The sequence below is a fragment of the Opisthocomus hoazin genome, chromosome 1, assembly GCF_030867145.1.
Source record: "Opisthocomus hoazin isolate bOpiHoa1 chromosome 1, bOpiHoa1.hap1, whole genome shotgun sequence".
Classification (NCBI taxonomy): domain Eukaryota; kingdom Metazoa; phylum Chordata; class Aves; order Opisthocomiformes; family Opisthocomidae; genus Opisthocomus; species Opisthocomus hoazin.
Window position 1 is genome coordinate 56,106,328 of NC_134414.1, and position 17,667 is coordinate 56,123,994.

The window sequence follows — 17,667 nt, forward strand, 5'->3', positions numbered from 1 at the left end:
CCTGGTTTCTTACACCTGGGGACTGAGAGCTCTTGGGCTCTATGCAAAGTGTCCTTAAAGATGTGTCAGTTGTGTTCTTCCCCTCTGTCCCTGAGGGCAGTTTCCCAGGGGGTCCTATTGACTAACTCCTTGAAGATCATGCTTCATGAAATTTTTGTTTTCAAGACTTGATTTTGGTAGAAATCCTTGATTTCCTGTTTTGTTTCCCAAATACACACACACAGAGGCAGTCTTCTGTGTTTTGTTGTTGCTTTTAGAGCGTGTTGTTCCAATTTGTGTTGTCACTTTATATAAGCTGAGCTCCTACTGTGATAAAAAATCAAAACAAGTATAACTTAATTTATAGCTCTGTGTTCATATGATATAGAGAAATATATTCTGTGTATGTAGGATGAGCTTATTGCAGTACATTTATTACTTGTTTTAAAAATTAATGCATTAACCTATTTTGTACCCTGGTTCTAAGACTTTATTAAAAAAGAAGGAAAATATACTGTAAGGTTGATGTATCTTCATACTAATACTAGCACAAACATTCCTTCTATTAATGTAGTCTCATATCAGCTGAGGCAACGAATAAAGGTGAAATATAGTTGTGCTCTTCAACATTTTTGTCCTTATATCAGTAAATATGATGGGTAACTGATGGATTGAAGTATTACCTTTGTAATTCTCTTTAGTAGCATTAACATTTAGGCAGTAAGTAATGATGAGTTTTTATTAGATCCAGATGCCATGAAGTTCTGACTATACATTTTCAGGTTGACCATGGTTAAAAAAATAATGTTAAGGGGGATATCAAAACAAAAAAGAACAAGAAAAAAGTCATATGTTTTGAAAAATAGTTTTGAGACAATATACTGTGGACTAACCAAGGTGAAAATATTTAAGTGCCTACAACAGCAGCATCCAAACCTCTTTCTTTGTGGCCTAGTTAGTATCCTGTGCATTTGTGCAAAGACAATGCACCTCTAAGCCTACACCTGCCATATGACCAGACATCCCTGTGCATATGCATCATGCACAAGCTCTACACTTTTCAGAAAACTGATGTGTTCCTGAAGAATTGTATCATCTACTGCATAAGCACTGTTCAGTGTCTAACTCCTTTTACTAGACCTTTACCCACTGGGCTCATGTTGGAATACTTTGAAATTAATGATTTCTTACCAGATCTATTCTGGTGGAACATTTTTAGTTTTAAAGGCTGAGTTTTCCTGCATGCAGCTCTAAGTAGCAGACTACTACTGGTACTTGAACTTTAATAAAAGTCGTCATACACTCTGTAACAAAGTTTTACGGTATATGACTTAGGTTGATTTAAACAGGTAACAAAAAGATATATTCTCCAGCACAAATTGACAGAATCAAGTCATTTTGCTATCTCGGAGGATGCTCGTTTCTGATGTCTAGGTGACAGTGCAGTGGTACTTACATTGGGATATGTTTCATTTCAGGACGAGAATAACAGGTTTTTGTCAAAAAAAACCACTGAAAGCTCTGACTCAGTCAGCTGAGTTTCTGTCTGGATAATTCACACTGCCCTGCTCCTTTCAGGGAAATGTCATAGATCCAGCTTCTGTGTAAGTTTAACCACATGCATGCATGGGATACAGCCCACAACAACTTTTCCTTGTAACTCATTTATTTCCACCAACTCGAGCTACATCTGAACTTCCTCTATGTAGGGTACAAAAAAAGAATATATTTTAGTGAAAGTTAACATGTGTAATACTAGGAGAAAGGCAAGGTGTGTTTTTTTTAATGGTAAAACCAAATTGTTGTCTTATTTTCTTGTGATTTATGGCTCTTCTTTATTTATTATCACAGTCATGTTTTTGTTTATGTAATTAAATATCTACACAAAAAACCTGTGGAAAGAAAAAAGTTAGGTTTAAAGTGACTTTGGGAAAGATTTTAAAAAATATCAGAGGACAGAGAACTCTAAAACCCACTGAAAATTGATAGGAATTGTACACATGCATTCCAAGGTGATTTAAAAAAAACCCCACAAACCAGTCAAATAAAAAACCCCAATACTTGATTCCAGAGAGGAATCAAGCTTGTGACATTCCAATTTTTAAGAAGCTGGGATTTCTTTTATTAAAGTTTAAATGGGGTTGAGAGGAGGTGTTAATGCATTATCTTAAAAATCCTAGTTATAGGGAGTTTAAACTGTAAATTCAAAGATGAAAATCAGTCTGAGGTGTTTATCTCATTTCTAGAAGAACCACAAACTTCACTGACTTTCCATGCTTCTAGAGGAAGCCCCTGCATTAGTCTGTTCCTGTCCCTGCTGCTCTTCCACTGCAGATTCCAAAGGACCCCAGCTTCTGGTCCTTGTCGCTTTTTAAGCGGGTAGATTCACTAGATAGCAAAGAAAGGCCATAGCATCCAGGTGAAATACACCACAAAGCCTGTCCCTGGCGTTTAAGCCAATGTATGCAGATTCTTATATGCCCACATTGCTGACAGTTAACTTGAAAGAAATCAGCTGTTTCCACTTTGCACAGCATTTGTATCCAGATCGGTGCTTCTACTCTCTGAGAGAATGCCTCCCTGAAACTGTGTGCATAATCATACGGCTGAATTATAGCCTGCTAGAGTAATGTTTTTATAGAGTAAAAGCAGAATAATGCATTTCTTGCTGTAGGTGCTGTGGTAGCAGATGGGGTCTCTGCGGGACAAATCCTGATGAAAGACTGTAGAGAAGAAGGAGCCAAGGTTAGCACAGTTTTGTCTGTATTGTCTTTCTCAGAGTGATCCCCACATCCTTAAACTTCAAGCAGGCTTTGCTTTAGAAGCAGCTAGATATCGCAATCAAAAACAGTCAAATAGAGAAGGAACATTTGTACAGTAGAGGCAGTCAGGGAATCAGCATCCAGCTGTGAAAAGGGGACAAAATTTTTGGCAGGGCATATGTGCTCTTTAAAAACCTGTAGCTAATAAAACTCTAGTTTTATTATTATATATTATTATATAGTCATTGACATTTCTATATACCAGATAGTCTGGTTAAATAACATCTTAGAAAGACCAATGAACTGTCTATGTTACTATCTAAGATTTTATTCCATGCATGGGTTACTTCATGACAGAAAGCCCTAAGGTAGTCTTTGAAATGCTACCTACATTGGTTGTGATGAAGACAGATGGAAAATGGGGTTTTCACACCTTGTTAACATCTAACAGATAACAATTAAGGCCAAAATAGACTATGACAGGCATCTGGGTGAGTATCTTACTGTGAGTACAATGGGACGATGTTAATACAATAATAATTTGATTGACAGGACAAGTCTGGAAAATCAGAATAGAATAGTTAAAAGGGACCTACAGAGATCATCTATTCCAACGGTTTTCTTCCTGCCCAACTGCCTAGCAGAAGAAAAATGGTAAAAGATGCTTTGAACATCTTTTTGAATGGATGAAAATGAAACAAGATCACATTTGTTAGTGTCAGAAATTAAAAAGAGCATACTAAACAAAACACAGGAAGAAGGACTAAAAAAAATCATCTTACAGATGTTATAAAAAAAGTAATCTTGCAGATGTTATATAGACCCTAGGTACTTAAAAATATTATTGATGCACATATTATTGCTTACTATTTAGAGGTATTATTTTAGGTGTCCCACAGGAAAGACTTTATCCTTATCACTTGATTCACAAGAATCTGCAAACTTTTTGAAAACTCTGAAAGTGTGATTTTTGCCAAAATAAATACTGAAGTAAAATACTCCAACTGGCATGAGGATTTCCTTAAATAAGGAAAAAAGCAGATAAATCCAACTATCATTGTTATTTATTTGTCTCTTTGGGTTGGTCCACAAGTGTCTTATCAGCCCATCCACAGCAAAAAAGAACCACTCAAAATCGTTAAATGTTTAGCCTGTTTCTATAAATTATAGCAGAACAAAAAATATACCTATGAAATTGTGTTTATTCAAATCAAGGAGAAACATTGTTGTCATTTTCTTGAATGGGATAGAAATATTAAATACCTTTTAAGATCATCCTGACCTACCTTTAAATGCAGATGTGCAACTAGGTATAGGTGGCACAAAGTGGGAATATCAAAAAACTGACTTATATAAGGAATTTGTAGAGATTTGTTTTTTCCCCTTGGACATATATCTAGTTCTTTCATGCACTTTTTTTCTTTTTAGGTGGGAAATAATGTAGATCATTAATATCTTCTGCCTGTGAAAGGAGATTTTTTCCCTAACAGAAATAATGTAACTTATGAAAAAAAAGGCTTTGAGCTGTTATGAAGGTGCAAAATGATAATCATATGTGATGTAGAGATCCTCAAATGACATCTCAAAATCAGTATCAAAAAGTTATATGGTTTGTCTCCTTCTGAATTTTCACCCATATTTTCTTAATGGTTATTTAAGTGGCACAGTCTTGTAACTCAGCACCATGTTATAAGGCAGTCAACACCCTAAAAATATTTTTTTTTCTGTAGTCTTATGTTAGTTTATAGTCATCCAATGCATTCCTAATTGCAAGGCAAATCATATGTTTAAGAACACAATTTTTCCTGGAATGACCTTTAAGAAGCTCTGGGTGTGTGTACACATATACTATTCACATTCTGGAGCACAGTTCCATGCAGAAGATTGGGGACTGCAGTTCTTACTACCTGCAGCATTTCTGTGACAGAAAGAACCAATATTATATGTAAGGCATACAAAGTCATTAAGTTATAGCCTAATTCAACCTTTGACAGAAAGGGAAGGATTCTTTTTTTCTTTAACATTCAAAATAAGTACACGATAGACTGTTTACTTTTGCATTTCCTCAAATCATAGCATATCCATGCTGTTTGACTTCCTTTGGCATGAACTTTGTAAAAATGCCTCTTTTTAATTCAGTGACGCAACAGATCAGATTTTAAAGAGGTCCACTTGTACTCAAGTTTTGATATTTATACCTCATTAAAAATATTGTCAAATAATTATGTGAGCAGAAAACCAGTAGGCATAATGTATGTTTCTCAGATCCCAGCTTTTGCTTCAATAAAATTACTACCTGAAACAAATTATAGTAGTGACTTCCTAGTCTCTGTTAAAATAAAAGGGCATGTCCCTCCTGGTACAGAATAAGTCACTAAATTGCCAAAGTTGAGACTATACCTCTGAAAGAAAAGCCTAAATATTTCCAGAAGTGACTAGAGATTAGTAGTGTTGACTCCTTGATGTCTTTTTTTTTCCGCTCTAAGGTTTCATCACACTAAACCTCTAGTCACTGATGACTGTAAGGCTGCTATGAAAGATACTAAGGCACTCCAGGATACAGCAAGTTCAGAGCTTTAAAAAAATATGTTTTCTGCTAGATGTTCATTACATATCTACTTGCATATTTATAAAGATGTAACACCTATCTCACATTGGGAGACAGGAGTGATCCAACAATGTCAGAGGGATTCTCTTCTTTTCTTTGTAAGTCAGTAAACAGACCCATACTTAGATCATATATAAAGGAAACCACAAACAGTTCTGAAAGCCTGTTTCTTATACAATTTAAAAAAAATAGTGTTGGAGGGCAGGCTCACAAATTAAAACCACACCATATGTTTAAAGGACATTGAAAACCAAGAAACTGCATGTAGATTCCCCTTATTGCATCACATCTCTTTTGTGTTGTTGAGCATAATTTCACATGACAGTGAAAAAGACAATGAGCGTAAAAAGCTTTCAAGTTATTATTCAGAAAACAAAGCCACTGGCACAAATACATATTGTGTTAATTACTCACTGCATTTTGCAAACACTGGCTGAGTACAAAAAATCAGTACACTGTAACTGTTTTTCAAATATTTAATTTTATAAAGTTCTAAAGATAAAAAAAGCCTTTGGAAACTTGTAATTGCTTTAACAAACAAGTATTTTATACTTTAATATATGAAGGAGAGGAAAAGAAAAAGTTAATCTTGTCTTCGCAAATTTGTCATGGCCAAAGTAACTTATTCTAGGTGCTTGACTTGGAATTATTTTTCCTTTTTATACTTTATTCTTTAAAAAAATCCCTTAAGACTTTTGAAACTGGTAATACCAATTCAAATTTTTTTTCATTCTGCTATAGCATACGTGCTGTCAAGAAGCAGCAGTATCTTGTATGTTACCAGAGTCCAGTTTGCTACCCAGAAAATTATTACATTTTTTCTACCCTGCTGATAATTTATTACACTTGTCCTAAGAGAACCAAGCATATGAGCCCACTGAGTAGCTAAGATGGTCCATTTTGACTTCTCTGTTGAGAAATAGCATTGATGAAATAGTGTTAGATTATTGGCAGCTTGCATATATTAAGTTACTCTAAGGATTATTTTATGAATTATGATTTTGAAATAGTTTTAAATAGACAAACTGTCAAAAACTCCATTTGTTTTCCTTTTCACATGCACACACCTATATGCTCGAGTGAAGTTAGATGAAGGCTGAAGCTGAAATTAGCAGTAGCCTACAGGCATTACTGTAATTACTAGGCCATTTAAAATATATCGGTATCATGTCTAATATAATAAAAGTAGAGTCATAGCTGTAGCGCAATTAAGAACAAGAGACTATGCAAAAGCTTGTCATATTCTGTTAGCTGAAATCAAAGCTAAAATAAATGCATTATCTGTGTGATTACAGCCACTGCTTTTTACCAGAAAGTCATCAGCAAAAAGAGGTTCTTTGATAGTTCTGACTCTATCGCTTTTTGCTGCTTTTTTTTTTGTTGTTGTTTTATATTTTCTGAAGAGGTGAATTTGCTGAAATACAGTAGTATAACCTCCTCTTTAAAACAACATAATGAGTAGCAACGAAGCAAGAAAATATCAAGATGTTAGGTTACGCAGAAATAAAAGCTTTTATCTTCTAGAAGGCATCATAGAGATGGGCCTAATCATACATATTAGAATTATTAAGAATTTGCAAACTAAAGTAAGGGATTTTTTTCTCCTTATGTGCATTAATAAGAACTGCTGACAGCAAAAGTTAGGCAAACTTTATAATGGAATGAGTAATATGTGAGTGCATAAAGGTTTTGGCATTTAAGGTTCTTCTGAGGTTGTGAATTCACTTCCTAGCACTCAGGTCTTTTGAGGGAAAGCTAAACGGACATAGGAAGCCTGCCATTATGGTTAGGAACAGGATACAAAAGCATAAGCCAACTCCATTCAGGGTTCTTTCCACAAAGTGAGACCTATACTGATGGCCAAAAGGTATGGGACATGGCTGGGACTGTAAAAATGCCAGTCTGAAGGGTGCAGTGGGAGGGAGTGAGATATGCAAAAGCTGTAAAGGAGACCAGCATCTTGTCAAAAAACAAAAGTAACAAATAGATTTGCCTATTTGATAAGGTAACACTGTTATTCAGTCTTGCAGTCCAGTCCTCTGTATCCTGGACAGCTGAGTGTAGCCAGGTGGCTCTTTTCAGGCTTTGGTTGCTTGAAAGCATGTGTGGCAGCATTGACGAGCCTTTTGAAAGTTATGTCTGTTTTTGTCTTCTGAGATTAAAATGCCCCAAACCACAGAACATTTTAAGATCTTATCTTGATATTTTTATGGCTTGGAGGGGTCTGGTTTTCTCTTTGTTTTTGTTTTTTTTTTTTTTTTTCTTTTTGATGTTGAAAAACATTTTTGTACCTAAATAAAGCTGCTTTTTCAACAAACGTGTAAAGAGCCATGAAAAGTATCAACATAGAAGTAAAACATTTTCTTCCACTCAGTTATTGCACAAGGGACACATTTAGCTCAAAATGTTCAACAGCTCCAAAGAGAAAAGACATCTGGGTTCAATTCATGGAAGCCTAGGGCAACTCAAAAACGGTTCTAAAACCACATAAAAGCAGGAGGAGGAGGTGATTGTTTCTAAGGCAACAAAGGCGTCTCATCCGATATGCAGACACTTAACAAAAAGATATAACTGTTTAAAAAACTGAAGTAATTAAGGAATACTCAAGGCAGGGAAAGGGAATGAAGGGAAAGACTCTGGTAGGTTGCTTTCGTGAGAGTGGTGTCGATGTCTCCATCCTCTTTATTGTGTTTGTAGAGAGACAGACGAATTATGGTAAAGATTAGTATTATGAAAATGCCTGGAAACTACAAAATTTTTAAACTACATGACATTGTTATACCTTACCAACTATCCAGACATACCACTCGGTTATTTTTGGAATACCTTCACTCTGTACATAAACATCCATTAGACTAGTGTTCTTTCTACTACTGACTTCTGTGAAAACACCTTCATATTCCCAGCTATTCAATGACGTGTTGTGGGATGATGTTTCTTTGACTGCAGTGGTGAACATTTTTGTGGTATCAGCAGAAAAAATCTGTTTTATTGTGTCTTAACTCAGGTAACTGCAGCCTTCTTTCTTGCTTGATATGAAGCCTGATATTTTTTTTTTTTAAAAAGAGTTTATAGAGCCATTTAGTAAGTAAAATCCTGTGGTATATTATCAGTAGGTTAATCTCACTTCGTAGCAGTTATTTTCTTCTTATCTTTGCAAGTTTTTAATATTACACAATAATTTTTTAGAACAAATAATTTAAAAGAGCACAAAACAGAACTTCTGTGTAGCAGTAATTACTGTTGTCCTCTATTTATTTAGTCATCTGGTTTCATATCAAATATTGCCTTTTAATTTTTTATTTTTTGTTATAATTTCTCCTTCCACACTGTCTTAATTGAGGAAAAAAAAAGTATGCTTTTTCTAAAAAAATGCAATCTGCTATATCTCTGTTCAAACTTACATAAGACTTTCTGTAATTTGCTAATATAGCCTTTCTCCTGATGGGTAATGTTTACTGAAATACAGAACATTTAAAAAAAAAAAAGCTGGGCAGAATCTACTCCCTCATCTCCTGCATGAAATGTCCCTATGTGTTCAAGGCATACAGGACAGTATGGTGAATTTCAGAAATACATTATACATAAGACGTAAACATCTTGATAGAAAGCATAAAGAAACGAGGAACAGAAAAATGCAGTGAAAAATGCAGGAAGCGAATGAATTAGGACTTGCATCTAGTGTCCTTATTTTGCACTGGGGTGAAATATGTGAAGATTATGAAGTTGTAATTTGCATTTATTCTCTGGCTTTGATCCACCGTGTCCAAACCAAATGAATAAAGTGTCAATATAACATTTCCTAGCCATACTGCTGAGGTTGTCAGGCACTAAAATTGAATTATCTAGTACAAAACAGATCTTTTACCTCCTCAAGTATTTACTATTTCCTTTCATAAACAGTGAAAAAGCTGACAAAAAATCTTAAACCTAAAATAAGAGGAAGAGAAAAACAAAAGAATTCAGAAAAAAAATGTTGTAACTGTAAGCAAAGCTGAGTAAAACAAAAAGCCTAACTAACCAAAATAATAAAAGGTATTGATTAATATTTAATGAAATACAATACCTGTTAGCTATTTATTGTTCTATTTATGAAAAACATAAGCCTACAAAGCACACAGGGCTACTTCACTCACTGGGAATTCAATATGCAGAAGGTGTGTGAGATGATGGTCAAACTCAGAAGTTCTAAAGGATATAAATACATAGTTTAAACCGAGATTCCTTAGAGACCTCTAAATTAGGCTTCCGGGTTGATTATACAATTTATAGAGGAATTTAAGCTCTTTAAAAAGAGTTTTTTAAAAAAATCTTCAAATGAAGGGATCTTCAGTTCAGAATGCTGTTGAAGCAAACTTAAGATGCTGAGGATTGATGACTGCTGAATGTCTGCTTGAGAAACACAGCAGAAGGACTTGGTTTTGCTCATTCACCTGACGTTACAAATCTCACAGAAGACTGTTAAGGACAACTTGATCTGGTAGATTGAAAGGCCCAGCTGATTCTTCCCTCCTGGTTCCCTAGAAGCAATGCTATTGCTTTTCTCTGTCCTTGGGTCCAGCCAGTAGCACAGCTAAATGTATTCACAATAGACACATGTACGCAATCACAGTACACTCATGTGCAACTAGTTTACATGCAAACTGGACCTCTTCTCTCTATTTTCTCATGCTTATTTGTCCATGATCTACTTCGACTCCCCCCTTTCTCTGCCTTTATGCCCTCCCAAAGAAACAAATACCTGTATTTTTTCCCAATTCAATTAGTTTTGGGGAAAAACTTACTGTTTCCTAAGATATCCCAACTTTACATCAACGATGGCGTTAACAAGGCAATTACTGGCCTGGTGAGATTCCTTTCCCCAAAACAACCCAATGCTCCCCTTGAAGATCAGCCAGCTCTTGTGTGCCTCCACCTGAACCAACTGTGATCCAACAATGTCTTACTGTACTATTTGTAATTTCTGCTGGCTTCTTGTTCTGTTATTTGCCATGTTCAGTCTTTTCTCCTGTCACACCCAGCAATTTCTCATCATCTTTTCTTTTAGGTACACCTCAGGGCAGGGCTTAGGCATATGCCTACAATCTTAGCAACAACAATGTTAAAATACTACAGAAAAATTGTTACCTTACTTACTTACCTTTGTACAAAAGGTCAATGTTTTGCATTGCTCCTCTCAACACAGAGTATTAGAGACCGAAGACGAACTCGCAATGAAAATATAAGGGAAGAGAAACTAATTTGTCCTGTCTTTCAGGAGAGCACCTTAACTGAGATCCTATTGTGGTTGCAAGGCAGAGGTAAAGTAATTTGTTGCTCCTTTGGAAATTTTTATGGTCTCTAACAAATTTTTTCAGGTCCACTAGTTCAAACAGGGAGAGAGGAAGGATATTGCTGTCTAACTTCTGGGACTGAGAAATCTGTGTCTTTGATTTTGTATTAATTTAATATTTCGGGTGGTAAAATACAGAATTAAAAAGCAAAAAACAGACCATTTCATCCCCCTCCAACCCCCTCAGCCTGGTGTGCATATATTTGAAAACCAAAGATTGTTTTCCACATAGTTTAGTAGTCACTGGAACTGTGTTCCTTTTACGTAGCTTTTATTACTTTAAAACCTTGAACTTTTTACTACACAGTAAAGAACTTTTCACTAAACAATGAAGTAACTTCAGAAGAGTAGGCAGCCCCCTTCTTTATACGGAATCTCAAGGTTAACTCTGATTTAGTTACCAAAGCATTTTTTGGAAATTAGAGCTTAGAAGATTTGATTCCTCCTGGTCACGAGAAGCAACGATTTGCCTGACAAGTATTTCATCCATTAGGCAGTAATGAAGAGGTCGATTAAGCCCAGCTGTATACGTATGAAAGAAACCAACCACATTGGTTTTGGTGGAACCCAATTGTTTAGGCATGTATCAGGAATGCTTTGACGATTGTTAACAAGTTTCTTGGATAGAATGAAAAGGTTGCACACCCTTCCTAGGTTTATGCCAAGATGTCGATGACAATACGCTTAGCTCCATCAAGACTCACAACATAACTTCTAAGTAACTCTAGGAATGCTTGAAAAGTGTTGCATTAACAAAATTTGTGGGAATAGGCAGGAGCTGAATGAGGGATTTAAGCCATAATGTTAGACATAGCTACTTCCAGTCCACCTCAGCCTTACTCCAGACCTCTAGCACCTTATCTGGAGCTTGTTATAAGGCTTATTGTAAATGCTTGACCCTTTCTAATCTGCAAGTTTTTCTCTTTGAAATGAACTAGTGAACTTACTGAGATATAATTTTGAGATATAAATTCCAGATCTAAATTATTCTACAAAATAGATTTTGCAGACTTGTTTCAACTTCTGTTTCGTTTGTGGCAAAAGCAATAACAAAGTTTAACAAACACGTTGTGTAAAATAAACTGTTCTCTGTCTGCAGGAATAGAAACAATAATAAAGGACTTAAAAAGCTAGTGGCAAGTAACTTTTGACAAGCCTCTTCTAATTTTAGATTTAAAATACAAGAACAACAGCAAGGAAACATAATTTTTACCTCATATTTGGAGGGAACTAGAAATAATAAGCTCAGGAATTCTGGAATTGAAAAAAAGGAAGTTAAATGAAATTATGACACTAATAATGAAGCCAGCTGCTTTATTCTCATATAAATACATATTCAGGATTGCGTGAAACATTCTAAAATATTTCATTAAAATTCTTTCTTCTAACCCCACAAAGAAAAAGGAAGAAAAGTTGGAGCATAAATCTTATCAGCTGGCATTGAAATTAGTTAATTTCAGCAAATATTACCCTGACACTTTTACGGTTCATTATTCATTACTTTTTTTTTTTTTTTAATTCCTTTTCTCAGATGGAGATTTGATTCTGCTCATCCAAATTTATTTGTCTTAGAGTCATCTGCCGTGGCTGTTATTTGACACTGTGACATGTAAATATTGACTCAAGATTACTGTCATTGTTTCCACTGTAACACCGATCACATTTTCAGTTGATTCTAACTAACTCTAGCTTTGTTGTGCATTCAAATGGTTGAAAATAAAAAAGACAAAAAAAAAAAGATTTTTTGTTCCCAAATAAAACAGTTTTCTGAACCAATGCATGAGCTACTAAGAGAGACAAATGAGTGGAGAGTACACAGAGGGACAGAGACAGATGCTATGAACTTGCATTGACACCAAATACTGCATAAAATCAATACACAAGGTAAGTTTTTGGTTTAGACTTCCTTTGCAGTGGATAGTTAGAACTAAATTTAATCTGAAAGTTTGACATTAAACTTTCAGAAACCGGGAGTTTTCACAGCTGTTTGGAAGAGATATGTGATCATATTTCAGTTATTTTAACTGGACCTTTAGAACACAGGGATTGCTGTTCTAAAAATATCTAACTCGCTACGAAAAGAGGCTAGAAACAGAAAAGGAACATGCAGAGTTAAGAATGAAGCACTGTTCCGAAACACAGCGATCTTTTTCCTCTGTACTTCTTTCCTAGGACCAGGTCTTTTTTTACCCATTGTTTTGTCCAATATCAGTATGAAAATTTTTCATTCTATTGTAATATTCAGCTTTATCTTTATTTTCATATTTTAGCATGCTTTTTACTGCATAGCATATTTTATTTTATTTTTTATTTCAACTGTTATGAAAAACTTGATAACCTTTCTATTATGGATGACAGAGGTTTAAGACATTCTTACGCTGGAGTCAGTCCAGGGAAGAGTCACTAGGATGGTTCAGGGCTGGAGCACTTGTCCTTTGAAGAGAGACTGAGCCAGCAGGGCTTTTTCAGCCTGGAGAAGAGGTCACTGTGGGTGACCTAATAGCAGCCCCCATAGCTATGGGGAGGTCAGCAAGGACACAGAGCCAGGATTTTCACAGCAGTAAGCGGCTGGAGGATGAGAAGATATAGACATGAATTAAACAAGGGAAGTTCAGACAGAAGAACCTTTCCTCCTGTATGGACAGTGAAATAATGGGACAGATTGCCCAGGCAGGGTGTACTGTTTCGGTCCTCAGATGTTTTCAAGACTCACCTGGAAACAGCCTTAGACATCCTTATCTTACCTGAGACCTGGTTCTACTTTGAGCAGGAGGTTGGACTAAAGCCTTCCCAAGGTCCTTCCTACCTGAATTATCTTATGTCTCTTTGAGCATATGATTAACTTAATAGATAGAAAAAATGTACTTTTCCTGTTTCTTCCAACTTGTGCATAGAATGACCTGGAAATTACATGGGAACTTCCACAGGCATGTGAATTGCTCCTCATGGGTAAAGAATGTCTTTTGTTTACCTTGTTCTTAATTTTTCTTGATTCAAATACTAGTACTCCTTTTGAAGTGACAATTAGTACTTATAATTATATTTATTATATATGATATGTTTTTATATATTTAAAATATACAAAAATTAAATATATAAATATAAAATGCATTGATAAATAACTGTAATTAAAATCTCTGTACAGTCTTTTTTTTTGTCCTCTTCCTCAGTTTTTGTTCTAATACACGTTCAGTTCTGAGCCACTTCTGGGTTTATACTATTGCTTTATGTGCTGTTTAAAAATCTATTAAAATAAACAGTAGCTTTATATTTTAAATAGTAATGATTCTTCTGAAGCCTGAAGCTTTGCAGAAAACGTACCATTAGGAAATGGGTGTCCTTAGCACCCAGTGTTGCATGAAGTCAAAGGAAAGAGGTCACCGTTGCTCCAAAGGATTTCTTTCTAAATACATCACAGCAGACAATAGTCGCATACACATAGAAAAAGGCGAATTATAGGGAAATTGTACTGTTCAGTTTCACCAGCAGTGACCTTTTGCATAGGTATCTTTGAGCCTACCAGTTTTTAGTTTTATGGGGAAATCTTTTGTGTCTCTAAGGGAAGAGAATGGGTTGGTTTAGATTCTCTGATTTTTCTTTTTCTTTTTGTTTTTCAGAGAACACATGTTTAAATGGTATATCCTGTAACTCTATTGGTGCCCATAGCCTTTTGTCCTGTTACTGGATACCTCTGAGAACAGCCTGTCTCTGTCTTCTTTACACTGTTCTGTCAGGTATTTAGAAGTATTGCTAAGGTCTCCCTGAGCCTGCTGTCCTCCAGGCGGAACAGATCCCTGCAGTGGGTTGGGCTTCTCATGTACGGCTTCTACGTTCTGTGTAAATAGCAGTTCATATCTCACTCAGACTCACCTATGTGTCATGTACAAGACACGGACATGACATAAAAACACTGTAGTAACATATGTGAAACAATACAATTTCTAAGTTGAACTTGGCAGGGTTATAACTTGAGATACAGACAGAACACTGCTCCTGAATCTATCAAGAGCAATGGTTATTTCAAATTGTATTAGATTCACACAGCAAGATTTTGGTAGCGGGGTGGCTGTAGGGGTGGCTTCTGTGAGAAGACACCAGAAGCTGCCCCCATGTCAGACTGAGCCAGTTTCAGCCAGCTCCAAGACAGACTCACTACTGGCCAAAGCTGCAGCAGAGGTAGTACCTCTGAAAAAAAATTTTTTAAAAAGAGTAAAAAATGCTATGCAGCAACTGTGAGAAGACTGAGAAAAAAATGAGGGAAACAGCTCTGCAGGCACCAAGGTCAGTGAAGAAGCAGGTGGGAGGACATACTCCGGGTCCTGGCGCAGAGATTCCCCTGAAGCCAACGGAAAAGACCATCTTGAAGCAGGTTGTCCCCCTGCAGCTCATGAAGGTCCGTGGTGTAGCAGATATCCACCCTGCAGCCAATGGAGGAGACTGCACTGGAGCAAATGGATATGCTCTGAAGGGAGCTACAGCCTGTGGAGAGCCAATACTGCAGCACGATCCTGGCAGGAACCAAAAACCATGGGGGACACGCACTGGAGCAGTCGGTTCCTGAAGGACTGTAGTCCACTGAGAGGATCCACACTGGAGCAGTTCCTAAAGGGAAGTCTCAAGGAAAAGATCCACACTAGAGCAGTTCTTGAAGCACTATACCCCATGGAAGGCACCTCACGCTGGAACAAGGAAAGAGCATGAGGAGGAAGCAGCGGTGGAAAAGAAGTGCTATGAATTGACCACAACCCCCATTCCCCTTCCCAGTGTGCCACTCAGAGGGAAGGAGTTAAAAGAATCAGGAGTAAAGCTGAGACTAGGAAGAAAGCGGGGTGGGGCAAAAGCGTTTCAGTTTTGTTTTTAATTCTCACTATCCTAATCCGTATTAATTGACAATAAATTAAATTGATTTCCCCACAGCAAGTCTGTTTTGCCTATGATGGTAACTGGTGAGTGATCTCTCTGTCCTTATCTTGACCTGTGAGCTTTTCCATCTTATTTTCTCCCTTTTCATGTTAAGAAGGAGTGAGAGAGTGGTTTAGTGGACACTTGGTAGCCAGCCAAGGTCAACCCACTACACAAACCTAACAGGGTTTTAACTTAAAAGGAAGGTTGTTTTCATTTTAGAGAAAAGTAGACTGATTTGGAGTAAAGACGTACTTCTGAGAGGGTAATGAGCACAGCTCTGTTCATGTAATGTTACGTTGAGGAAGAAGAAAAGAAGGACAAGAAGGAAAGAATCCTGAGAACCTCCAGCAAAAAGTTGAAAAAAATTATGAAGTTTCTCCAAAGGGAAGGAAAAATTTGATGCGGTTGACGGAGTGCACTGTATCTTCAAAAGCAATTAATCCAAATAAAGCAAGTGTTGCAGACAAACATCTGTGTGCCGGATTTCTGAAGCCTGTTTGAAAATTTTATAGCCTGCCAAAATTAACTTTTGAGGTTAATAACATCAATGCCAAGGACAAATGAGACACTCTCTCCACCAGATTTTACGTGACATTTACAGGGAAGTAGCGAGAGAGTCTGTGACTTAAGAAAAACAAGTATTTGCTCAAGATCTTCACAGGAAATAATGCTTTTATCTGAACAAAAAAAAAAGTTCTAGAACATATGGTCCAAAGCTGAATTAAACATTAGCTTTCTCTTAAAATATATATTAAAAAATCTCCTTTTTATTTTACTTCAAATTTCCTCCTTCAAAGGGAATAGAACTAGAAATTCCCTGTGTATATATTTGACCTACCTAAAATGATGAGACTCAAAAATTGTGCTTTGTGCATGAGGCTTCCAATACAGGGCTTTACTTAAGCATAATTCTTTACTATCAGTTTACTGTGAAAATAGTAATATTAGGTATTTTTCCAATTGGCTACACTGAAGTTTCAACCTAGCAATTTCTCCATATTTAAGTTCATAGCATCCTATACCTTCAGTAATATTTGCAAAGTTAAATAAAATAGAGAAAATAATTAGAGAGAAATTTATACAAATATTTGCTCTAAGTTTTAATTAGTTTATCTTTGTTGTTCTTTCATGAATATTTCAGTTACTTTGTTTAGAGGAACAACTATTCTCAATGAGCACATTTCTCAGAATTTGTACTGGAAATGTTTGCGTACTTATTCAGAAAGATCTTACTTCATATAGCTCATAGCAGAAGCAAAAGCTAAGCTATAATTACAGTCAAAATGCAACTCCAATGAAAACTCTTTTTAAAAAGCTATTTATTTAATATGCATTAATTTAGAATTTTCTGCTATTTTTTAAATTGTGAGTTTATTGTTATTCATTTTATCTATAAATTTTAGTTGATTTTATAATATGTTAGGGTTTTTTTAAACTGCACGACTTTCCCTTGACCTTTTTTCCTAAAGAACAGGGAATCTGACTACACAGCTTTTCATTTAGACATGCAAGACATGCAGAGGTTAATATTCACATCTCAGCTGACAGTATAAATGGCACCAGCGAAATCAGATGGGTTAATGATAAGCTTAAATACATATATGGATGGAAGTTTGAGAGTGTCTGTGTTGTGTGTAACACCATTTGGCTATGAAATAAGAAAGCTTAAACTGATTAGATGTATACTAGTATATACTCTGGTTGTTTCTCTTACATCTGTTCTGTAGACTGACCCTTTGTTTCTATGTCTCAATTTGGTGCTATTACTCAGCTTGAGTCAAAATTAATAGAAAAGAACAGTTTGATTTCAAAATACAGTCTGTGTGTGATATAATCATCGTTTCCATTATTATTATAAGAGCAGGGAAAAAAAAGAGAATAAAAGGGAATCAACTTTTTGTAAAGATACAATTTTTAGAAGGTTATGTTTAAAAACAGCAACGAAAGCATTCACTGCCTTCTTTGTATTTTAAATTGCAGGATCAGCTCTATTACCATCACACCTCCTCAGTCTATTTATTCTTCATCAGGAACAGGAAAAGCACTGATGGGAGCGGACATTAAATTTGAGAGGGAACACA